Source organism: Lissotriton vulgaris, chromosome 2_1 (assembly GCF_964263255.1).
Source record: "Lissotriton vulgaris chromosome 2_1, aLisVul1.2, whole genome shotgun sequence".
Lineage (NCBI taxonomy): Eukaryota > Metazoa > Chordata > Amphibia > Caudata > Salamandridae > Lissotriton > Lissotriton vulgaris.
Window position 1 is genome coordinate 1,365,579,089 of NC_141687.1, and position 25,853 is coordinate 1,365,604,941.

Here is a 25,853-nt window from a genome sequence, read left to right on the forward strand (position 1 = left end):
GAGCTGAACATGATTTGTGTCTGTTATTATTGGGGGATCTGGGTAATTGGACAGCACACAGCCATAAATACGATTGACGATCATTAGGGCAGCTTTTATTTTTGTGGCCTGAAGCCATACTATTCGATACTGATTCTGATTGCTGAAGAGTGTTCAAAACACTGCCAACCTTTAAATGGAGATTTTTTTAGCACACCGAAATTGTGTTTTGGCGATGTGTGGTAGGCTCTTTTTTTTAATAGAAAGTAGTGAAACAGAGCTTAATCCACTATACTTTTACTTTGCACCAGTCGTTTCTAGAAAACACCATTGTCACATTTCAAGAAATGACAGTCCGCATCCTATGTGTCCACTTTTAGGAGGAATCATTTCTTGGAAAATTGAAGAGAAGTTAGTATTTGTGTGTGTAACTCCACCGACCGTAATATGCCACCTATGCTTTACTTGAATGCTTTTATCATTAAACAATCGTAAATCAGACTATACACGAGCGTCCTTGCCACACGTCTTCACTGACTCTGACGCCTAATACCAGCTCTTTGGCTCCTCGTAAAACATAAAAGCAGGCCATATTTGAGCCCCCTTACCACCCACGAAACACTTGTAAATCAGGGCCAATATAAATCCTCTGGGAGTCATGAAACACAGGAGGATAAATATGACCAAAAAACGTGAAACGCTTGTGAATCATACCATATTATTTCCACCCCAATCAAAAGAAATATACATAATCAGAGCTAAAGTAAAAAGAAAACTTTGGGAGGGGATAGAGACACCTGCCAGTGTGCTGCAGACAAGAAAATTGGGACGCACAATCCCTAAAAAAGTCTGCTATTTGGTGTGCAGTACCAGTGTCATAGCACCTGTTGCACTACTGATAGCTACGCCCCTATCAGGGTTTGACTGGAACAAAAAATAGGCCCGGGGACCACAATAAAAGTGACCCCATTATTGAAGCTTTGTTGGTTCTTGGCGATTGGCATTGTCGCCTCCTTTCATTGGCTGACCTTGCTGTGAGTCAGCCAATGAGAGGAGGGGGCAGTCCCTTACTAGTCACAGAGTGGATGTGGTCAGTGAGATTTGCTGACCCCACACTACTTTGTGACGGGAGTCACTGAGAGACACTTGGCCCTGGGCACTTCAGGGCTTAAAACTAAAGCTCCCAGGTCCGTGGCTTTCAGTGACGCACGCGCACACCCTCATCATGAAAGGTAGGACTTCCACCACTTTGCTGGGCTGAGGAGCTCAGGCCCACAAGCTATTAGATCTTCAGTCTGGAAAAAGTTCCCCTAAGGCAGCCATGTACCTTCACATTTATACTCCACTATACTGATTAACCCCATATCCCTTCAGCCGCTGAAAGTGACAGTGGTTGACTCATTCAAGTGCATTGCATGATTTTATTCAGTTTAACTGTTTGGACTAGTGTTTTCACAACATTTTGTTTTATTTTGTCACATAACTTAAGCTATGTCAAAGGTGTATCTTTGAACTCATGGACTCTGATAAAAATGGCATGCCCTAACCCCAGTATTGTCCTTTCCCCAAATCAGCACACAGAGCACTGAAAATTGTCCCTCTTCAATGCATTAGTGGTTTTACCTAATTTATTCCAAAATTGTGCTTTAAATGCAATTTTGCTTTAATCTTTTTCAAAATAGTTCACTGGGAACCTCCTATCAAAACCTTACTGTGAGGAAGGCTCCCTTTCTGAAATTCAGATCAGGTATTATATTTGACTTTTAGTAATGCAAGTTGAAGATGTGGGTGGAGCTAATAGAGTAAGAGGGTGGAGCCAGTGGAGGAAGTGGGTGTAACCAGAAAATAAGTGGGTGTGGCCTCCGACAAACATTTGAGCACCTGCACTTCATATTTTACAAATTAAGCACTGCTCGTCAGTCATTGGGTGGCTCTGTAGCCCAGGCCTTCCTTTGCTTTATCCACTGCAGCAGAGGCTGTTCCTTAATGCTTGCCAGGCAGCAAGACTACTTTGTGCCCGGCAGGAATGTTCTTTAGGGTGCCACAGCAGTCCCTTCTTGCAGGCCAGGTCACAGCATCTCTCTTCCACTATGGGTTGAGTGTTGTTTTCACAGGCCTTGGTGCAGGTTGTTCCACGTGAGCTACTTCTGGTAAGGTCATGGAGGTGCACTGCAAGCTTGATAAAAGCAGCGCGGGAAGCAAATGTCATTCTATTTCCGGCAGTGGCAACAGATGGCCACCAGGGGGCATGCAGTCCAATTCTGGCCCCTCTTTGTTTACTGTGCGCCTGATTGCTGTAATCCAGGGGCACGAGAATGGACGCTGCTGCCACTGCTGGAGCATTGAGATGAGGTGACTGGGAGCACTGCAGGCTCATTGCTCATGCCTGGCAGCGTGGTAGCCTAATCTTTGCTGAACTATTTTATGTTGAGGCGCTTCGCACCACCAACGTCCCTGGATGCAGTGGAAGCGAGCTTCCGGTCGCCTGCTCGGCACCTGCTTTTCAACTGTCCCAACGGTGCCCACGTGGTTATATTAACAGGTATTGCAGGTGAGCAGGCGATCGCATGAGGAAGCCTGCAGTATCCACATATGGAGGCCTCTCTTCCCACCAGCTAGGAAGGTATGATGCTAGGCACTTGCCCGAACTCCAGAGGAAGCGCTGGTTGGCTTCCTTGCAGGCGGAGGGAGGGCTTATCTGCCTGGTGGCTTGTGGTGTTTCGTTGGGCCCCTGGCTGAGTCTCTTCGCACTGCACGATGCGCAAACGCATTGCTCCCACCTTGCACCTACCACTCCAGCTCTGGTTCCCGGGTATTACTCTGTGCAGAGCCAAAATGGGTCGTTAAGCTGCTGCTCGGGGCGTTGTAGCATTTCACATGTTCCACAGGCAGGCTCAGGCTCCAGGTCAGTTAGGCTGCGCCTGCGTCAGATTCCTTTCCTTCTCCCCCGTGACAGTCTTTCAGTGCTCGTGGGCCATGCAGTGACTGAGGCTCAATACTGGGGCTCCCAGTGGCTGTGCAGCAGGGCGTTGCGTTGCAATTCTATACTCTGTTGGGCCTCTGACCATGATCTCTCATAAGTAAGGGAGCAGCTACCTTTATTATTGCGTCAAGAGCAGTTGTCCCAGCATTGAGGGCCATGTCTTTCCTGCCGGCACTCTAACTTGATACAGTGGGTAGTGGACACCAGGGGATGCAGCCGGTGAGACGCTGTTCCCACGGGCAGATAGTAAGCATTGCTCTCGCTGCAGTCACTCCACCCATGCAGGCATTTTAGGGGTGCGCCTGGAGTTCTGGACTTTTTGGTTCCGTCCAGAGGTGTCAGGGAACAACACCCAAAGACCCCGGAGTTCCACCTGCCTTGGTGCGTAAATGAACAGAAACACGGGCTTCTCGATGGTGGCGTCAAAGACCAAAGGTTTATTACTGCAGGGACACAGAAGTCACAGAAACTACGCATGGGCAGTAACTAGGAGCCTGTTCAAATTGTACAAAGAGGGTTGCTCCTTATATACTAAATTTTGGCCTTCAGGCGAATTCTTCACATGTTGGTACATTCCCAAAACCTTTGTGTCATAAACAATAAATATTTGGCGTACACAGGAACCGTTGATAAAATCTGATACAAAACATCTACGAAGAGGGGTTCCCACTAGTTCATCACAATCCCTTGTCAATATTGCATTCAAGAGCCGGACCGCCTCATCGTAAATTTCGTTACCTCCCCCTAATAAAGATTCAGAAAGAAAGGAACGGAGCCAGGTGTGGAAGATAGAAAAGCGGGATAAGAGATGTTTGTGGGTCGTAAATAGGCAAGGCTACCGGCTTCGGCCACCTAATCATGATCGGGACAATGGACACGAGAACCAGTTCAGTAGGGCTGGCCTCGGGCAGAGGAGGCAACCTTTGTCGAGTCATGCAGCTACAGCGTGTTCTGGTTTAAGGTGTACGTGTCATGAAAGAGGTGAATCTCCGGCTAAGGCTACGTGTCCTTAGTCGAAATGAAGTGATCAGAGGCTATTGCGTATGTGAGGGCAAGAGACACAAAATGGCTGCCATGATCTAAGATGGATGCCGTGGGTAGATCAGAAATGTGTTTATAAAAGGAGTGCTCTTGCTCGTAGCGTAGCGAAAACACCAGGATATGCTAAATGGATCATTTGCGGTTCGCTGATACCAATATTATGTTTTTCCGACAATATTGAAAACACGGGTTCAAATCGTCACGGAACCTCAGACCCTCCTTTTGCCCTTACATAGGCAATTACTCAGTCTAAGTCAGAATCTAATTCTATGCTCATCAGGTCAGTGACATGTTGTTGTATCATCATCCTTTCTCGTGCCTTTTCTCCAAACGCAGGTGGTTTCCTAAAACAGGTTGCGGCACAAAGACTACACAGGGCTGGACCACACTGGATAATCAGGCAGCATGAGAATAGGAATACTAAGATGACACCAATGACCATTAGAACCTTCCATCCCCACGCTGAGATCAGAGTCCAAAACCACTCCATAAAGGACCAGTTTCCCTTGTCTACGTGTATAGAGTCGGAAATCTTGTGTAGCTTAGAGATCGCCTCATAGACTGTTGGAGCATTATTAGGAATAAAGACACAGCAGCTCGATTGGATCATTCTGCATACCCCACCTCGGTCTGCAAGGATAACGTCTAGAACCATACGGTTCTGCAACGTCATGAGTCTATCCGCCTGAAGCTCAGCTTTCAAATTGCTAAGGGCACCAGCAGTTTCGGTAATAGTAGATTCAACTACCCGTGTTAGCTGACGTATGTTTCTACTATTGGCCATAGGCCCCCAGAACGGAAGGAAGCCTTTGAAGAAGTCTCCAGCTTCCTGACCAGCGGTATCTTCCTTGCTGAAGACACCTCTCGCTACTCTGGTTCTGTGGTAGTCAGATGAAGCAGTGTATGTTGGAGGCAACAATCGAGCAATATAACATGAACCTGAAAAGTCGGCAGGCAACCATGTATATGCTCGGTCTCGACAGATGAAGTAGGTACCCCTAGCAGTAAGGAAGGCAGGGGAAGAGTTAGCCGGAAACACATAAGTCTCAACGCACTCACTCCTCCCTAGCTGAGCTCTTGGATTTCTCCCATTACCTTGTAGACAGACCTGACCTCGGTGAGGTACGACCCAGATTGGAGTTGAGCTTTTACGCTTGCTTTCTCCCAAACTAAGGCGATACTCGGAAGAATTCCAACTTAAATATACTCGCAGTTCGTCTCTAGGGTATGATGGAGTATTATTGACGTCCTTGATCATGTCAATAATTCCCTGGACTAAGGCTTTGTTGGCAGAGTTATATTTAGTGGAACGGGGTGGACGCGGAGGATAGGTTTCAAGGGCATAAGCAAAGATGGTTTGAAGGGCCTGAAATGATCCATTGTAGCTAAAAGGCAAAACCAGATAGGGAATGCCTTTATCCATAGTGTGGGGTATCAAGCCACACACCCAGCAGTCTGTAGTGTTAACTACCAGTTGGTGTTGATGCAAGAGCTGTACAAAAGTGTTGTTAATGAACTCTGAGCGTCGGGTTTGCTCATGTTCGGGAAACGAATGAAAATAGTGTATTGAGGAAACAGTAGAAGTAACAGGATTAAGGGGAGGTACTGTAGTTACTGGTACATAAATCAAACTTATACCAAAAACGATTCCACCCACCAACGTTATCAAAACAATTAGAAATGTAATGGCACATTGCGTCAAAAAGCATTTGCTATGAAGAATTCTGTAAAGTCTGTTTCTGCGAACGTAAATCACATTTTCTCGTTGCAGCGCAGGAAGCTCCATCTTCTACAATCCGCTCGCGACCACTGATGATGTGTACGTAGATGAAAATGCCTCTATCAGCCCTGGGAGTTCCCAGAACCAACAGAAAGATCGACCTTGTGTCAGACCCCTGCAGATTCAACTAGGCACACAGCCACGACCCTACGGCTACCCAGACGGCAAGGCAATTTTAAAATAATAAAACAATAGCAAACTTCCTGGCTGAAGGCAAAAGTTCAATATATAAAAATATCACAATATGCAGTTGCCTGCTTTATTTGTCCATTTTACGGTTTCGTAAATTATATCTTTGCTTCGCAGGTACTGTCTGATCGGCAAATAGCGTTTCACTGGTAGCTGTGGCAGTGTTTAAGTTCGCAGATGGCAGAGTTTCTTCTGATGCAGGAGACAAATGTTCAGTGTTCAAAGGAGTCTTTTCTGAAGGAGAGTCAGAGCTTGGAGTGTCAGTGATTAATTCGGCATCGCTGAAAGGGATGAATTTTGTTGTGCTTTCAAATTCGGAGGAACCAATTCCCTTCTTCACCCAGTCGTCGTAAGGAAGCGGCAAAGGGACACGCTTAACATGGGATGCGTGCACCCAATGCTTGCGTCCAGCTACGCGAACCGCTGTTCTTGTTGCAAGCAGGACTTGGAAGGGGCCGACGAATCTCGGCTGAAGGTTCTTCGTCCTTGCGAAGTTTCTGATGACTACTAGGTCTCCTGGTTTCAGCTGATGCCCTGGACTCTCCGGAGGCTTTGGTAAAGCATCGAAAACCTGTTGATGAATAAGACTCAATTTAGCAGTCAAGTCGTAAAGATAGTCTATCAACATAGGATATTCTAGAGAACTGAACTCCTTAGGCCTTGGCACACCCCAGATATTTGCCGGGCGGCCAAAGACTATCTCGTAAGGGCTAAGCCCCACTCTAGAATGTACAGTTGCTCTTGTTGATAACAGGGCCAAAGGAAGTGCGTCTGGCCAGGCTAAACCTGTGGATGCTTGTATTTTAGCTAATTTCAGCTTGAGGGTGCCATTGTAACCCTCCACTAAACCAGCAGACTGGGGATGGTTCGCACTGTGGAACTTTTGTTTCAGACCTAGACCTGCACACACACTCTGCATAACTTTCCCTATAAACTCACTTCCGTTATCTGACCATACAATCTGTGGCATTCCATACCTAGGGAAATATTCTTTGAGAAGAATTTTGGCAGTTGATAGAGCAGTGTTGTCCTTTAATGGGTATGCTTCGATCCATCTGGAAAAAGCACAGACTACCACCAGGACATATTTCAAATTATTACAGCGATCCATGTGAATGAAGTCTAACTGAATCACTTCAAAGGGGCAGGAAGGAGGAGCGAAGTGACCAGCAGGAGTTGGAGTCCCCTTGCCAGGATTATGCATCAGGCATACCATACAATTTTTCACCACTCTCTCTGCACACTTACTGATCCCATCATTCTTCCAGACCGGAGCCAACATCTTACAGATTCCTTTAGAACTTATATGCGCTACTCCATGCGCCATCGTCACCACTGCAAGCACATACGCATCAGGCAACATCCAACGCTGCTGTTCTGTCAAGTCAATCCAACACCCATTCGAATCTAACTTGCCCGTACTCTCTCTCCATACACGTTTCTCTTCCTCAGTTGCTTCTTTCTGAATCTCTTTCACACTTTCCATTGTATCCTCACACATTCCAGATTCAGCAATCCATCTTGCAGACGTAGCAACATACATTCTGCTCATTATGTCTCTAGCTGTCTGTTTAGCGATTTCATCAGCAAAAGCATTTCCTTGACCAACATCATCCGTGATTGCTTTATGAGCACTGCACTTCACAATCGCAACTTCAGTCGGCAAGGTTAGAGATTCCAACAAGTCGTTAACTAGCTGACCATGTTGAATCTTAGTCCCATGGGACGTAATGAAACCTCTTTCTCTCCACAAACGGCCAAAACTATGGGCCACGCCAAATGCGTACTGACTATCTGTAAAAATATTCACTCTCTTTCCCTTAGCTAAAACACACGCTCTTGTTAGAGCTATTAATTCTGCAGCTTGGGCAGAATTCTGACTCACTCTTGCAGTCTCCACAATCGTTTTCAAAGTCGTTACTGCGTAAGCAGCAGTCACATCACCATTCTCTAGTTTAAAACATGACCCATCCACATACAATGTACCATCTGGATCTGATAATGGAGTATCCTTCAAGTCAATTCGTCCTTTTGTCTCTTCCTCCGTTTTAAAACAACAATCATGTGGCTCGGAATCACTCGACTCTTGATTAGCCGGCAACAATGTTGCTGGATTCAATACATTACATCTTTTAATTTGAATATGACTCGCTAGTAATGTCAGCTCGTAACCAGATAGTCTCGCACTGGTAAGGTGTTGTGTCTTGGTTCGGTTCATGAGTGTATCCACCGCATGAGGAACCATGACCACTAGCATGTTGTTCATCACTAAACCAGCAGATTGTCGAATGGAAGCCGCAGCTGCCTCTGTAGCTCTCAAACAACTAGGTAACGCTCTAGCTACCGGATCCAATGTTGATGAAAAATACGCACAGGGGCGTTGTTTATCACCAAATTTCTGTGTCAGAACACTCAACGCGCAACCTTCTCTCTCGTGAACGTAGAGCGTGAATGGCTTACTGTAATCAGGTGTACCCAATACAGGAGCTGAACACAATGCTTTTCGTAACTCAGAAAAACTCTTTTGACATTCATCAGACCATGGCACCGGACTCGGAACATTTTTCCCAGTCAAAGCTACTAATGGTTTCGCTAAAAGAGAAAAATTCGGGATCCACTGCCTACAGTAAGAGGTAATACCTAAAAAGGCACGTACTTCTCTCTGTGTGCGTGGAACACTCATTTGCGTGATTGCTTTTATTCTCTCTGGGGTCAACTTCCTTCCCTCCTTTGACAAGAGATGACCTAGGTAGGTCACTTCTTGGCAGCAGTATTGCATCTTAAAAGGTGATACCTTGTGATTCAAATTAGACAAGTGATACAATAACGAAACCGTAGCTGCTTTGCAAGTTTCCTTGTCATCGGCAGCCACTAAAAGATCATCTACATACTGCACTAGAGCAGAACCTGGAGGAAGGACAAAGGAGTCTAACTGGCTTTTTAATGCTTGACTGTAAATAGATGGGCTCTCACAGTAGCCCTATGGAGCGCGTTTAAATCTGAAACTGCGACCTCCTAGACAGAAGCCGAAAATATCTCTGCTTTCCTCGGCTATCGGAATGCTGAAAAAGGCATTCTTCAAGTCGATGACTGAAAACCAAGTGGCTGTAGCAGGAATCAATGTTAACAAGGCAGTAATGTCTGGAACCACAGGAAACTGTGGGACCACAATCTTATTAACTTCTCGAAGGTCAATAACAAACCTATATACTGGAGGCTTTGGGGGATCAGTTCGTTTCAAAATCGGTAATACAGGACTATTACAAACATTTCCTCTAGTTTCTTCGACCACACCTTTCTTAATCAAATCTTGCACAATTAATAAAAGTGCACGCTCACCTTCACTAGATATTTTGTATTGAGGTATTCTTGGGAACCTCACATTTGCTTTCAAAGTTACTACATATGGTGGTATTTCTAAAAGGCCTACATCATTAGGACCAGTCGCCCAAAGAGAATCAGGGAGTGAACGCAGCTCTGGTGGGAGTGCATCCATTGACAAGTACATCGGAGAGGTGATTCTTTTACCCAATGTAAGCTGTACCCCTTCCGGAGAACAGTACAATGTCGCATATAGTCGTTTTAACAAGTCTAAACCAAGCAGATTTTCATTACAACCCGTCGTCAAAATCAGGGGTGCTTTCAATTGACACGGTCCAACAGAAATAGACAAAGGGCCAGATATAGGGTTGTAAACAGGGGCGCCTGAAAAACCTACAGAAACATTTGTTGTGCCAGACAAAGGTGCGCCAGGGAGTTTCGCATGAATGATAGAACTTTTTGCGGCACCAGTATCCAACAGAAACGGTTCGACTACACCTGATGTTGCTACTGCGACATAAGGCCCACTCTGATCCACTGGAACTGATACTACTCCCTCTCTCTGTCCATGGCTGTCCTAGTACCCATTTTGCTGAAATCCCTCATCCACTTCACAATAGTCTTCAACAAGATATTGTTGAGATCTATTTTGCTGGGCTGACTGTCCATTTCTTTGATCAAAGTGATTGGAGGGAAGATCATTCGTCTGTGGAGGCATAGCGCCTCGCCCTCGACCTCTAGAATTCTGCACAAAACCACCACGACCTCTCTGAGCTGCTGCTGCATTATTTTGCGCTAAGACCGGACATTCATTCTTGTAGTGACCCTCTTTCTTACAGTACGCACACTGGTTCCACTGGTATTGAGGCCTCGGTGAGCTATAATCTGTCCTCTGATACGAACCCTGTTGCGTATTAGATTGATTCATGCGAGGCGGATACGCCTGTTGCAAAAGAACTTTAGTCTTTAAATCTTTCGTTTTCTTGTCTGATTTCTCTTTTTCCTCTTTATCCCTATTTTCGTAATACTGTGCAGTTGCAAGTATTTGCGCAGTTGTAGAAACAGCCCACGCACTCTCTGAATCCTTTAATTTATTGCATAACTCAGGTAACAAATTATGCACAAATTTATCGACAAACAGTCTCTGTCCTCCTTCAGTGCTCATATCCTGACCACTATGATCTACAAAAGTCTCTTCGAACCTCGTGAAGAAGTCGGAGACACTTTCGTCTTTCTTTTGCTTGCATGCTGATAACTTGTCCCAATTAACACGCAATGCGGGCATCAGAGTCTTCATTAAGTCAATTATCCTACCCGGAAGATTAGCAATTAGGGGTTCAGGTTTTGCACCACCCGTTTGCTGACCATCCGCTGCAGTGATAGCTGCCCAATCCCCACCTAAAGCAACTTGATGATCTTCCCTATGAATTTTAGCCCACACTGGTTGCGGAACTACATTTCCAAATAACATATCAATGTCTGCTAGGTTCATTATACAAGCCTCAACCGTCTGTGTTAATTCCTTGTAATATCCAGCAGGATTCTTACGCGGATCTGGCAAGGCCTGTTTCACTGCTAGCACTTCGGCTCGCTTCCACGGAATGTGTATCCACACTCTCTGGAATTGTGCCGGAGCGGCAGCAATACCATTAACAGCATCAGCTTGCACAGCATCGCGCCAAATCGGAGGAACCTCCCTCATTGGATATTGGCGACTCAGCTTCGTCTTACCTTTCTCTAAATCTCTCGGTGAACGAAGAGATGGATCATTCCTAAAACTTAAGATCAGTTCCATTGCTTCTTCTATATTTTCACCTACTATCATACCAGCAGCAAACTCTTTCTGAACTTTAATTAAGTCTTCTAAATTCGATTCAATATCATCTTCCTCTATTTCCTCACGTAACAACGAGCACATCTCATCAAAGACGTACCGTTGCGTTGGTTCCTTCCACTGCATAAATGTATCTAGCACATCTTTCGTACTATATCTCCTACTCTTCGATATCCATCTGAGAGCCGTGGAATCTAAAATTCCCCGTTCCTCAATGCTTGGATGCTGACTACGTCTCTGAACAGAGTCGGAAGTAGGAGTCTTAATTAAAGTTTTATAGAAAGGAGACAGCATATTAGACACAGAATCAGTGATTCTTCGACGAACAGAAAGTGGAGTCAACACACTCGCAGACGTAGAAAACACAGTGGAAGTAGGAACAGATAGCGGGGCAGTAGGTGTATCGAGAAAAATAGTTTGTGAAGCAGTAGGTGTAAGCGAGACAGATACAGGTATAGAAGTCAGCAATCCAGGAGGAGGAGGAGCCGTAGGAACATTCACATTAATCACAGGAGGTACAGGTACTTGATTCTGAGGGGCAGCAATACCAGGTTGTCCAGCAACCGGCAATTGAACATTTGGTACAAGTGGAGCCGCTACACCTTGTGCATACGGTGGAGGTGACCGCAACAGGTAAGACAACAGAGGATCGTTTTCGGGGTCCTCTAGTATCTTAGCCGTTTTCGATGGCAAGGCAGGATAGCACTTGTCGATCGCTAAATTATGCTCTCTAATGGCCACCTCTATGGCCTTCTCACACTCGTTATCTTGCAACTGTTTAGTTGCTTGCTCTAGAGTCAACTCTTCTTTCTCTTTCTGTTCTTTCTTTAATCTCTTCACTTCTCTCTGTTTGGATTCTTTTCGCCAGTAACGGAAAGAATCAAACATTGCCGGCCGGGCTTTCTTCCTAAACAATTTCGCTTCTAAATTATCAAGAATTTCGGGTTCAAAACTACCATGCAGTGGCCAACTAAGGACACCGTCTTTCCCAGTGTAGCGAACCCACACCTCATTATAGGCTATAGGACCCACACCATGTTTACAATATAAGTCATATAGGGGAGTCCCAATCGGAGGAACCAGACATGAGTCCTCCAATCGTGAGTCACTGGTGCAACCAAAACCAGACAACATACAATTTCTCCGACTTACCATTTTTCAGTCCGGAACACAAAACAAACAAAACACAAAACAGATATGTGCACTTGAACCAAGAACTTTAAGGCCTACCAAAACGAACTAATGTATCGATACCCAAACTAAACCAAATAGATTATCGTAACCAGAACAACCAGGGATAATCTTACGAAACCGAACCAAACCAAGAACCAAAAAGGATTATAACAACCCTTACGAAGTAACCAACTAGCAACCACTAAATACTTAACTGAGGCACTGAAGACGTCACCAAGGAGAAACCCGTCACGTTTCGCTGTACTAAGGACTGCACCTCGGGTCCAAGACAGGGCGACGGTCAAGGCAACGGCCCACTGCAGCCGTCCTGAACGGGAACCCTCGTGGAAGAGAACTTCGGGCCACTTTTGCGATATGCCGGGATCGATGAAGTGGAGCGCCTCCCTCAGGAATCTTCACACGAAGCTTCTCGAACTCTTCAGGCTTTTGGACCAGTACCGAATGACGTCGCCCGACGTTGGGCGCCAATTGGAGTTCTGGACTTTTTGGTTCCGTCCAGAGGTGTCAGGGAACAACACCCAAAGACCCCGGAGTTCCACCTGCCTTGGTGCGTAAATGAACAGAAACACGGGCTTCTCGATGGTGGCGTCAAAGACCAAAGGTTTATTACTGCAGGGACACAGAAGTCACAGAAACTACGCATGGGCAGTAACTAGGAGCCTGTTCAAATTGTACAAAGAGGGTTGCTCCTTATATACTAAATTTTGGCCTTCAGGCGAATTCTTCACATGTTGGTACATTCCCAAAACCTTTGTGTCATAAACAATAAATATTTGGCGTACACAGGAACCGTTGATAAAATCTGATACAAAACATCTACGAAGAGGGGTTCCCACTAGTTCATCACAATCCCTTGTCAATATTGCATTCAAGAGCCGGACCGCCTCATCGTAAATTTCGTTACCTCCCCCTAATAAAGATTCAGAAAGAAAGGAACGGAGCCAGGTGTGGAAGATAGAAAAGCGGGATAAGAGATGTTTGTGGGTCGTAAATAGGCAAGGCTACCGGCTTCGGCCACCTAATCATGATCGGGACAATGGACACGAGAACCAGTTCAGTAGGGCTGGCCTCGGGCAGAGGAGGCAACCTTTGTCGAGTCATGCAGCTACAGCGTGTTCTGGTTTAAGGTGTACGTGTCATGAAAGAGGTGAATCTCCGGCTAAGGCTACGTGTCCTTAGTCGAAATGAAGTGATCAGAGGCTATTGCGTATGTGAGGGCAAGAGACACAAAATGGCTGCCATGATCTAAGATGGATGCCGTGGGTAGATCAGAAATGTGTTTATAAAAGGAGTGCTCTTGCTCGTAGCGTAGCGAAAACACCAGGATATGCTAAATGGATCATTTGCGGTTCGCTGATACCAATATTATGTTTTTCCGACAATATTGAAAACACGGGTTCAAATCGTCACGGAACCTCACGCCACAGGTCCATACCCTGTGTCTGTGAGGGTACTAACATGTAGGTGGCTGCGCAGGCCTTACCGGTGGACGCTGGAGTACTTGTAAGCAGCCTTCTTCTTGTCCTGTTCTGTCACAGTAGTAGTCGTGCTGGCAGCTGGTACGGGGGCTTAGGCTACAATTCCCCCCCCCCCGAGGGACGATAGAGTTCCTGCCGGTCTCCATGTGGGGTCAGTTCCGCTCGTCGCTATTGTGGTATTGAGGGCCCAGGGCACTCATGCTATATCAATAAGGCACACAGAGTCATAATTAATGTGCTGGTAACTGGCCACGAGCACGTGCACCCGGGCCTTTTTATTGGTGGGGCCATGTCACTTCTGACACCCCTGATGGATGGGTGTGGGGGTGCAGTGTGTCCAGCCCTTGAGGGAGTGGCTGGGAGAACGGCTTCCTGCGGAGCACCAGACCGTGTCCCACAGGACACTACAAGCGTCTACTGTGGTGGTGGTGGTACTGTATTCTTATCAAGGCTCATTAAATAGGGGCTTGTGAGGTACAGGGGTGTGGAGAGCAGCTGTGTTAGCGGCCTCTGTCAGAAGCTATCCTTTGTTCAATGGTGAAGGTTTCTTCTCAGGGTGGTAGCTGAACTCGGTTGTTTTGGAATGTGTACGGATAAGGCACCGCCCCCCTGTCTGGAGCAGCCTCCGGAAGGACTTACCTCCACTCATGTCTGCCACGGCAGAAACGATACACAGTGCCACCCACCTCCAGTGATGGCTGTAAACTAAACAAGATTTCTTTTTTTTTTTTTTATGTGCTCATTATGACCTGGGAAAAGCATGCCACTTCAAAGTCCCAGGACATTAATGCGAGTTATACATAAAAACACAGTGGTTAGGCATGTCAAGATGGCACGCAGTTACAAGTATTTACCTCATTTTGTGTATGTCATTTAGTTTATAAATGCTTAGAGGAAGCCTGCAGTCTGTTCCTTCCTCGACCTCAGGGCTCCTTTCGAAGCTGCAACAATGTGCTCAGTTTGTCTTTTGGCATATGTACACCGCTGAACGTACATTTGTTTTCGTTACTATTCACTAAAAGCCTGCACTGCGACTTCAGGACTTTCTTGATGCGTGGTACCACTGCCGAAATGTGAATACAACTAATAGCTTTAGAGTTTATTATGCGTTTCAAAAAGAGATGAACATTTTGTGGGATTGAAGGGCATAAGTGTAGCCAGGCTTCTGTTCACAAACGCTGACAATGCTTCAAGTACCAATGTCAATCATGGTGTCTCTTCTCTGTTTGTTTACATCATTTATGTCCGAGGGCCATGACTGGACATGCTATACTAACACAGATTTCTTCTGATCTCGCGCTATAGAAAATCGCATAAATAAAGTTGGTATGGTTATGTTTAAGAGATTGAGTCTGTAGCACTAAACAATAGTATACAGACAGATTTTCGCTTTGCCTTCTTGGCCATTTCTTTGTTGTTTTGTCTTAAATGTTGTGGGTCACGGCTGTGCCCACTTGTTATCTTGGTCTTAAACTCTCTCTATTAACTTGATCATTTAAAATAAAATTCTTGTCCGGCTGGACAAAGAAACATACTACTTATTAGGTGTATGATTATTATTTTTTGCTATCCTGTCCACATATAGGGACCATTGTCTTTTGTAAATTGATACTGCCCAAGGTCCCTATGATATACCTTTTGGGTTCCCTTGTTCTTGTGAAAATATGGGACTTGAAGATTAAGCAGCCTGTTTTAAATGCTGCACGTTGGGGAATAGGGAAACAATGAAGTTTATGAAGGAGAGGTCTAGCAGATTACCATCTTGGTTGCTTGTGGATCAGACTTGCAGCTTGGTTCTGGTTCAGCTGGAGATGTTTAATTAAGTAGAGTAGCATGCCAAGGTAGATAGAGTTGGCGAAATCCAGGTGTGGGAGTATCCAGGCAATCACTACCTGTAGTGGAGAAGTGTGGCTCAATGGTTAGAGCGGCAGACCCTGATGCAGAGGTCCTGCCCGGGACCAGGGTTCAATTCCCCGCCTCGGCGGGTCTTGGGCTCAAAATTCCACGGACCTGATAATTCTCTCCTCTGTGCCTATTCCAATCATAGAGTCCCACTCTGCAACTCTGGGCAATAGCTTGCTTAATCTCCACAACAGCCCCCACAATGCTGAGGATCCCTGGCCTCCACCTTGGGGGTGCCCAGGAGTGGACGCCTCACAGGGAAAGCCAGGATGGGTTCCACAGCGGTATTCGTACAAGCGCCTTGAGACCCTTGCCGGTGAGTAGTGCGCTATACAAGTATCAATTTACATTTGTATCAAAGGTGCGTGGGTAAGCAGATGGCTGATTATTCTTATTTTACGCAGCTGGAAAAGCCAGGTCAAGACCACTGCCCCTACTTGGGATTTTAATGAGAGATCATCGTTTATGATAACCCCAAGGCTTTTGACCGAATGGGAAGGAATGGGTGGAGGTCCAAGTTCCGATGGCCAGTAATGTGCTCCCCAGAAGATATTGCTGTTCCTGATCAGGACTAGCTAGGTCTTGCCAGGATTAAGTTTTAGTTGATTTTGATCCATCCACTGCTGAATATCGTGCACATTGGCCTGAAACTCCTGGATAGAGGTAGGGGAATTATCGATAATGAAGATTAGCTGAAGGTCGTCAGCATGGTTAAAGGTGGTTACTCCTCTGTCCTTTAGGGACTGAAACAGGGGAAAGAGGTATAGGTTGAAAAGGTGGGAGGATAGGGACGACCCCTGCGGGACTCCACATGAGGTCGACATTTTAGGATGGATGAAAGGGGCCAAGCGTACAGCTAGGGTACGGTCCTCCAGAAATGATGTAATCCAGTCGAGGGCCGAACCTTGAAGGCTGGCTCGTCTGACACGGTCTAGCAAAATTTTATGGTTCACCATGTCGAACGCGGCCGACAAGTCTAGGAGCACCAGAGCCTGAGGTGTATCTTTGTCAGTGTTAGAACGTAGCGCAGCCAGTACTGCGAGAATCACAGTCTCTGTAGAGTGAGGGGGACTGAAGCTTGCTTGATATGTATCTAGGTATTCAGAGTGTTGTATGAAGTTGGATAGGCATTTAGCTACATGTGCCTCCAGAACCTTAGGCAAGCAGGGGAGAAAGGAAATGGGATGATAGTTAGAGAGAATCAGGGGGTCAGCTCCTGGTTTTTTTAAGAGGGGGACCACTATAGCCTCCTTGAATGCACTAGGCACCTTGACCTGCAGGAGGGACTCATTCAGTAGAGGCATAATTGTGTGAGGCAGTGCAGAGAGAGTGTCTTTAAGGATGTGAGGTGGACAGCAATCCCTGGGAGAGCCTGATTTGACTCTGGCCATCAAGTCCAGGAGGGATTGAAGGCTGTTCTCCGGGAAGCGATCTAAGGTGGAAGGATTTGTAGTTGTGGTGCTGGTGGACCCCGTGAAGCTCGATGTAGGGATGCTAGCTTTGAAGATTGAGATTCTGTCCACAAAATATTTGTTCAGGGAGTTACATAATTCTTTGGTGGGTATCTGTTTAGGTTGTATTTTCTCTGGATCACAGAGGTCATTGACTATGGAAAAGATTTCCTTCAAACTGTTGTGGGGGTTCAAGATTCTATCGGAGAAATGGGCTCGTGGGCAAGGAGACTGTTAAATTTGTAGTCCCCATTTGGTCTAGGGTATGCCCCATGACATGTGTGGCTGAGGAAATGTGCTGGATAAAATTGAGATTGGTTAGTAAGTCACACAGTTCAGCGGCATGTGGCCCTCCTAGTCCATCATTGCACCAATAGTTCAGATTGCCGATTAACAGTATATTCGGATAATTCATGGCCAGGTTGGCTATTTGTTCACTCAGTGATAGCGCGAATAGGGGCATGTGCTTGGGGAACCTATAGACAAGAACGCAGATGAGAGATCCCGAACCAAAGTCTAGTTTAATGACCATGTTTTCTGCAGCAGGGAGGCTTAAGGGAGTGAGTGCTATGAAGATGTAGTCTTTATGAATAATCGCGGCCACTCCGCCACCAATTTTTCCTGGGGGTCGGTTCACATGTAGGATAAAATAGTTCTGTGGTAGTGCAGCTAACATGTCAGGGGTGGAATCATTGTTTAGCCAGGTTTCCGTGACTGGTAAGTCTGGTTTTTCTGCCATGAGTAGCAGGAGAATGTCCAGCTTGTGCTTTACTAAGGAGCGGGTGTTAAGATATAGCATGCGCAGAGCTTTGTTTTTGGGTTGGGCAGGACCCAAGGCCCGAGCGTTGTGGGGGATGGGGGGGTAAATCCTCAGGAGGGCTCCGCACCTGGGAGATGATGAATGCATTGAGTTAAACATTCCTCAGATTCAGGCTCATCTTCTGGCCAGTTGTGGCCCAAAATATATATAAAAAAGTCCTGACTCATTCATGGCCATCATTTGTCAGCACTGTGGGTTGCTTTGACAATTGCAGTCACCACAATTGCACTCTAATCCTGATCCTGTTTGCACGTTGCAACCACATTTCTTGCATGTGCTAGTCATAAACCTTTGTTAGTTCTATTTTCCATTTACAGATTTTTGGAAAAATGTCAACAGATGTTAAACAAGGATGTGTAATATTTTTGTGAGAAGGCTGGGTTATGTCTTTCCCTTCATCTGGGTTTATGATCAGCCACATATTTACAACAGTCTACCCACTTTACTCAGAATGACATATTTACAAACGAATGTCGGAGCAAGGTGCTATGCCAAATTTGGCAACACTGAGCTCCGACATTTTTTAAACGCAGGGATGCGCAGTATTCACAAGAATACGGCACACCCCTGTGTTTCCACTGGCATGAAAATAGCTGCCTAGCGCCAGTGCGGGCGCCCTGCCGCCATGTTGAAACTGGACAAACTCCGCTTTAGGCACATTTATTTATTTAGAAATGCATTTGATGGCTCCTATCTCTCTCTGGGAATGTCACCACTACAGAGGATTACCGCCTTTAAACAAACCACTGTTTAGTTGTAGCTTTGCTAAACACAGCAATTTATGGGATGGAAGACTCTCTCCAAAAATGTTTAAAACTGATGAGGAACTAAAACTCTCATTGTTTGAGATGTGACAACTGATGTATGTCAAACAATGATGACAGTGTCTGAAAGCTCAAAATACGATTAATCATTTGGTTAACCTCAGGAGTCTTTCATGAGCAGAACTGTACTTAACTGATCCCTTAATTTGTATATCCTGTAAAGAGACCTCTCAGTCCTGCGAAGGAGCAGTGGGAGCAAGTTTCCCAGAAACCCAACCAGGATTTCGTTAGTTTCATGCTGGCCTTCAAAAGCCAGGTGGACACGTTGAGGGAGCAAGCTTCAGACAAGTTAAAGGCCAGCTAGGAAGTGATGAAGCAGTGATATGACTAAATGGCTGCCCCTGGGCAAAAAGTGTGGTTGATGGAGCCCATGGTGCCCTGGCCCCTCCAAGACCATTGTTGAGTGTAAAGGGGAGACCACCCACTTGTTGGACCTCAAAATCCCCAGACACCCCCTGAGCGTTCCCTATCTCAACCATCTCAAACCCCACTATGAGAAGACTGAGGTCACCCTGTTCTTGGTTATAGAAAGAGGAGAAGCAGTGGAGAGAAAACCTCTCCCTAACCTCTTAGCCTCCAAAGAAAAGGATGGGTCAGTTGAAGGTTTGAACTTTTTCCTATACCCTGACTTCTGAACAGCAGATAAACTGTCACCAGTGCAGGGCCAATTCTCCTCTCTGTTTTTTTTCAATCCTGGGCTTACACACTTGTGTGTCCATAACATTGACACAAGAGACATCCCCTGTCAAGAATTACATTTTTAGGCTGTCCGACAAGGTGAGGGAGAGGTTTCCAAAATGCTGGAATTGGGGGTGATTGAACCTTTCAGTAGACCATGGTCTAATGCTGTGGTCCTGGCACCAAAAGCTGTCTCAAAGGGCACTACACCTGAACTCAGGTTCTGTGTAGATTACAGGGGGCTCAATTCAGTCACCAAAACTGAAGCTCATCCCATTCCCATGTAGATGACCTGAGTGACAGATTAGGGGTTACTCAACTCTTTGACCTTACTTCAGGATACTAGCAGATTGCCCTTACTGAAGGAGCCAAGGAGAGGAAAGCCTTCTACACTCTGGAGAGCCACTATCAATTTAGAGTACTCTCCATTAGACTCAAGCATGCCCCTGTTGCCATTCAGAGGTTGGTGGATCAGGTTTCGGCTGATATGGAGGCATCAGCGCTGCTGACATAGCTGTGTTCTGTAGCAGCTAGAAGGACCACCTTTTTTCCCTCCATGAAGTGTCTCTTGCCCTGCGCAATGCAGGCCTGACTATCAAGGCCGGAAAGTGGCAGATAGGTCATGGGGCTGTTGTGTACTTAGGACACTAAGTGGGCCGGAGTAAGGTACAGGCACTCTAAGCATAGATAGAAGCCATCATGGCCTGGGAGACCCCAAAACTCAGACATAGGTGAGAGCCAACTAAGCCCTCACAGGATATTACAGGAGGTTTGTCAAACAGTATGGCACCATTGTTTCCCCCTTGACAAAGCTGACTTCAAAAACGCAGCCCAGAAATGTGATACAGAAACATGTCAAAAATGATTTGACTCCCTGAAACAGGCCAAGTGCACAGCCTCTGTGCTCAAGGCCCCCAACTTTTACAAAGAATTGATAGTCCAAACTGATGCCTCAAAGCATGACAGAGGGGCATTACTTTCACAGCTTAATGAAGAGGGCCTAGACCAACCTGTACCATTCATCTTCTGAAGGTTACTATCCTGTGAACAGTTGTGGAGTGTTATTGAGCAGCAAGCCTTTGCTATGGTCTGGATTCAGACTGTCCACAGGCCTCTCACATGGCTAATGCAAATGAGGGGTGAGAATCAAAAATTGTTGAGGTAGTCCATCTCCCTAAAGGGAATGGACTTTACGGTGCAATACAGACCTGGGTCAGACCATGCAAATGTTGATGGATTCTCTAGGTTTTTCCACCTTAGTAATGGGATCTCCCAAGAGGTTGGGTAGCTCTCCCCACTTTCACCTGGGGAGGGCATGTGGTAGACCTGTCAGCTTTAGGGTGGTCTTCCCCCAAACGTTATGTCTGTTTTTCCTCACTTTTTGCTGATCTGCTTTTGTTGGCCTTAGGACTCTGGACACTTTACCACAGGTAACCAGTGGCAAAGTGAATGTGCTTACTCCCCTAAACAGTTAAACATTGGTTTATCCACAATTGGCATATTTAATGTACTTTTAAATTCCTAAAGTGCACCATATGTGCCCAGGGCCTGTAAAACTAAATGCTACTAGTGAGGCACAGGGTCAAGACTGATTTGCATATAGCTGGGTCCAAACTTGGGTGGCGTAGTGGGCAAAAGAATGTTTGAATCATTCAGTATTCCGTCCATCATTTGATGCAGTTATAATTTTTACCCTAAGTGGGATGGATATGCCCACACTTGGGTCCCTTGATCACTGTGCCACTGGATTCAAGCTAGTCTGGCTGATGAAGGCTGACATACCCTGAAACTGGTCTCAGGATGCTTGCTTCTGGTCCAGGGAGGACCTGGCTTGGCAGTTCGGTCTGGACTCTTCCCATGAGGCACAGGGTCAAGACTGATTTACATATGGCTTGGTCCAAACTGGGGTGGCGTAATGGGCAAAAGAACAATGGATTTAACCCAGATCTCTTGACTGGGGGAGAATGTTTGAATCATTCAGTATTCTGTCCATCATCTGTTGCAGTTTCACTTTTCGCCCTATGTGGGATGGATATGCCCAGATGTGGGTCCCTTGCTCACTGTACCACTGGATTCAAGCTAGTCTGGCTGATGAACAGTGACATACCCTGAAACCAGTTCCAGGATGCTTGTTTCCGGTCCAGGGAGGACCTGGCTTGGCAGTTCGGTCTGGACTGTTCCCATGAGGCACAGGGCCAAGACTGATTTGCATATGGCTGGGTCAAAACTGGAGTGGGGTAGTGGGCAAAAGAACAATAGATTTAACCTAGATCTCTTGACTGGGGGAGAGTGATTGAATCATTCAGCATTTTGTCCATCATTTATTCCAGTTAACACTTTTCACCCTAAGTGGGATGGGTATGCACAGACCAGGATCCATTGCTCACAGTGATACTAGATTCAAGCTAGCCTGGCTGATGAAGGGTGGCATACCCTGAACCGGTCCCAGGATGTTTGTGTCCGGTCCATGGAGGAACTGGCTTAGCAGTTCGGTCTGGACTGTTCCAATGAGGCACAGGATTAAGACTGATTAGCATATGGCTGGGTCCAAACTGGGGTGGCAAACGGTAGTGGGCAAAGGAACAAAATCATTGCACTCCTCCAGACCTACACACCCACCCCTGGCATGCTTATCCCACCAGACCTCACAGAAAAAGAAGTGGCTGACCTCCTCATTAGCTACGAGTCCGCCTTGACAACCCCATGCCCCTCAATCCTGAGGGAAGAACACCCTATCCGCTCGGTGGCAACAAACCCCAACAGATCTGCCACCCTCCGGGTCAGAGGGGTGGTCAATAGCAACCTAGCTAGAGTTCCTATCTCTGCATCTACCCCTGATACTCACTCCTACCCTTCATTAACCGGCCTTCTAATAAACTGCAGATCAGCAGTAAAGCAAGCATCTGATGTCGCCGACCTCATCCTGAGACATTTATCGGACTTAGTGATCCTGACGGAATCTTGGCTCAAGGAATTTCCTTCGCCCTACCTAGACCTCTTATTCCCACCCAATTATAACATCGTAAGGATGGACAGGCACGCAAAGAAGAAAAGGGGGTGGCATTGCCTGTATCTACAGCTCTAACCTCCTGGTTACAGAACTGCCAGTAGTCCCTACAGACTCCTGCAAATTCCTTGCACTCTCCGTCTCCAACAATACCTCTCAACTGTGCAAACTTCACATATTTTACCACTCCCCAGGCAAGAATGACACCTTCATGGACCTCCTCATGCAAATCATCACAGCCACGGTCTCTCCAAACTCTAATGACCTTTTCCTTGGCGACTTCAACTGACACTGGAACGACCCCAAGGATCCTTAGGTCAATGCCATCAGTGACTTCTTGGCCGACCTAGCCCTTACCCAAGCCTGTGTTCTCCCTACTCACTCAAAAGGTGCCACCCTAGACTGGATAATTGCTAAGGAATCAGCTGTCAAAATTATCTCTAGTGACCCGGGTGATTGGTCAGACCACCAATGTATCACCTTCCTCCTGCCCAGCTCTCACAAGGCATGGATACCTCAACCCGTAATTCCCAAACGATGAGTTAGAGACACCAAGAACCTTGATCATGGGAAACTAGAAGCGCGTTGTGAGACTGACCTCCCCCCTCTCAGTGCACCTCAGTTGACAACCTAGTGGATCACTATTCCTCAACCATATCCGACTTTCTCGATGACCTGGCACCACTGAAATTAAAAAGAACCCAGATCAAGGACAGGAATCCCGGGTTCAGCGGATGCCTGAACAAGGAGAGGAGATCCATTTGACAGACAGAACAAAACTGGAAACAACACCCATCAGCAGCCCATCTAAAACTTCTCCGCCAGGCCAAAAATGCTTATAATAAGAAAATACTCAACTCTAAAAAAGAATTCTTCAAAACCGAACTCAAGAGGGCCAAAAACCGACCTCGCAAGCTGTTCGACTTGGTCAAACACCAATCCAACAAACTAGTGAAAACCTCCAAGGATACACCCAAACCCCTAATATCAAGTGAGGAATTTTCTTCCTACTTCTGCGACAATATCTCTGCCCTAGGAAATTAACTTAAATCCGCAACTCACTGCCAAAATCAAAATCTACCAGATCCACCTCTCCTAGCACTATCTTCCCAAACCTCACCCAAAAATCTAGCGCACTGGTCCAACTTTAAATTGTATGTCGAACACTCTATTTTGTAAATTGTTGCTTCCTTAAACCTGAACAACCACTTCAATGATCCTCTCCCCTCTAACTAGTTAGCAGCCGCCTCGCAGGCTATCAATCCCTCCTGGACCTCAATAATCAACGCCACTCTCCAACAGAGCTCCATTCCTGACTCGCTCAAGGCTAGCCAAATTGTCCCTATTCTAAAAAAATCTACCTTGGACCCTGCTTCTGCTGAGAATTACAGACCCATTTCCAGCATCCCACTCCTTGCCAAAGTTCTAGAAAAACAGCAGCTGAGCCTACACCTTAATAAATTCCACATGCTAGATGACTTCCAATATGGTTTCAGACCTGGACACAGCACGGAAACCACCCTCCTTCACATCATGGATGACGCCCTCCAAGCCCTCGATCAAGGCAAAACCTGTCTCCTAATCCTCGTAGACCTATCTTCTGCCTTTGATATGGTTAACCATGAAATCCTCCTTGAACGACTCAAACTCAGGATGGGGTTAGATGACATCGTTCTTGAATGGTTTAGATCCTTCCTCAAAAACCTCTCTCAGAGAGTTCTCATCAACGGTAATCTTTCTGCCCCCGCTCTGGTCACAGTTGGAGTCCCCCAAGGAACAACCATCTCCCCTACCCTCTTTAAACTTTACCTCAAACCATTCACTGAGGTATTACATTCCGCCAATATCTCCTACCTTATGTAGGCAGACAATACACAGATCTATGTCAAATCTCCTCCCCTGAGGGAATGTACTACTTGAATGAGGCACTAAAGTTGACAGTCCATTGGCTCACCGCCAACCAGCTTAAACTCAATGCAAATAAAACTGAATTTCTCCTAATCTCCCCACTCAAAACCAACCCTGACATCCAAGAATGGATCAAGAGCATCACAGCACTAATTTGCCCTCCCACCATTGTTGACTCTGCGAAATCCCTTGGAATAACCCTTGACATCAGCCTGAACATGCGCTGCCATATACACTTGATTGCCAAGGCGGCCAGGTTTCACCTGAGCTACCTAAGAAACCTAAAACTCTTCCTTGAGGTTTCCGACCTCAAAACAACAATCGAAGCTCTAGTCATTTCCAGACTAGAATATGGACGCTCCACTCTCGCAGGGCTACCCAAGAACTCCTTGGCTCCACTGAAAGTATGCCACAACACCGCCACCAGGCTCCTAACTGGCTCAAAGAAATTTGGCCACATTTCTCCCTAACTCAAAACTCTGAACTGGCTTCCCCTAGAGTCCAGACTCTAATTTAAACTTACCTGCATTACTCACAAAACTCTCTTCTTCAATTCCCCTGCTTTTCTCACCCATAAACTTGTGATATCAAGAGGAGTCAGAAACTCCCGATCTGCCAAAGACCTATTGCTGCTACCAGCCCGCTTCTCCAGGAAAAAAACTACAATCGGTCCTTCTCTGGGGCCGCTCCAAGAATCTGGAACCCCCTCCCACCCGCCATTAGAAGACTTCCGTCCTTGGCACACTTTAAAAGGGAAACCAAAACCTTCTTAATGGACAAATACCTCGTCTTATGTCTACATCGCAATCACCATAGCTACTTGTTTCTACCCTCCACCTTAAAATCATCCACTGCTCTACGAAGGATACCTAATACTGCACTCCTGGGCATCCCTCCCAAGAGTTGAGACTGCAGGCCTTTTTTATAAGTTTCTACCTATTGTTAACTTTTTATCCTTCTTGTAGCCGGGTCCTTAGAAGGCGTGATTTTTCTTGTATAATGTATAATGTATCCCCCTTCTTACCCAATGCTCCCTCCCTTCCTAACGCTTTGTACTTAAGACCAGTGTAGCCTTCAGTCGGAGCTGACAGCTGGTGAGACAGGCCGCTGAGGCTCTGTGCATTTCATTACTTCAAATTTTAAAAATACCTTTTGTGTTTTAGACCTGATTGACGCTTCTTAGCGCTACGCGCTATTTGTTGATTTGTTGATTTTAATAACAAATGTACCTGCACTGAACGCCGCTCCTCGGCGCAACGCTCTCTCCTTGGCCAGACATTCGCTTCCGCTCTAGGCACCGATCCGCCACGGCTTGCGCCGTTTGCAGCGGCGGGGCCACACGAGCGCTACTTCCTACATCCGGCCTCACATCCTCACTTCCGCCCTCCTGGTCAATCAGCAGGTTAGCGGGCTAGTGAGTTTCTGCTAACTGGGTATTTAATGACGCAGTGGCGGAAGCGCAGT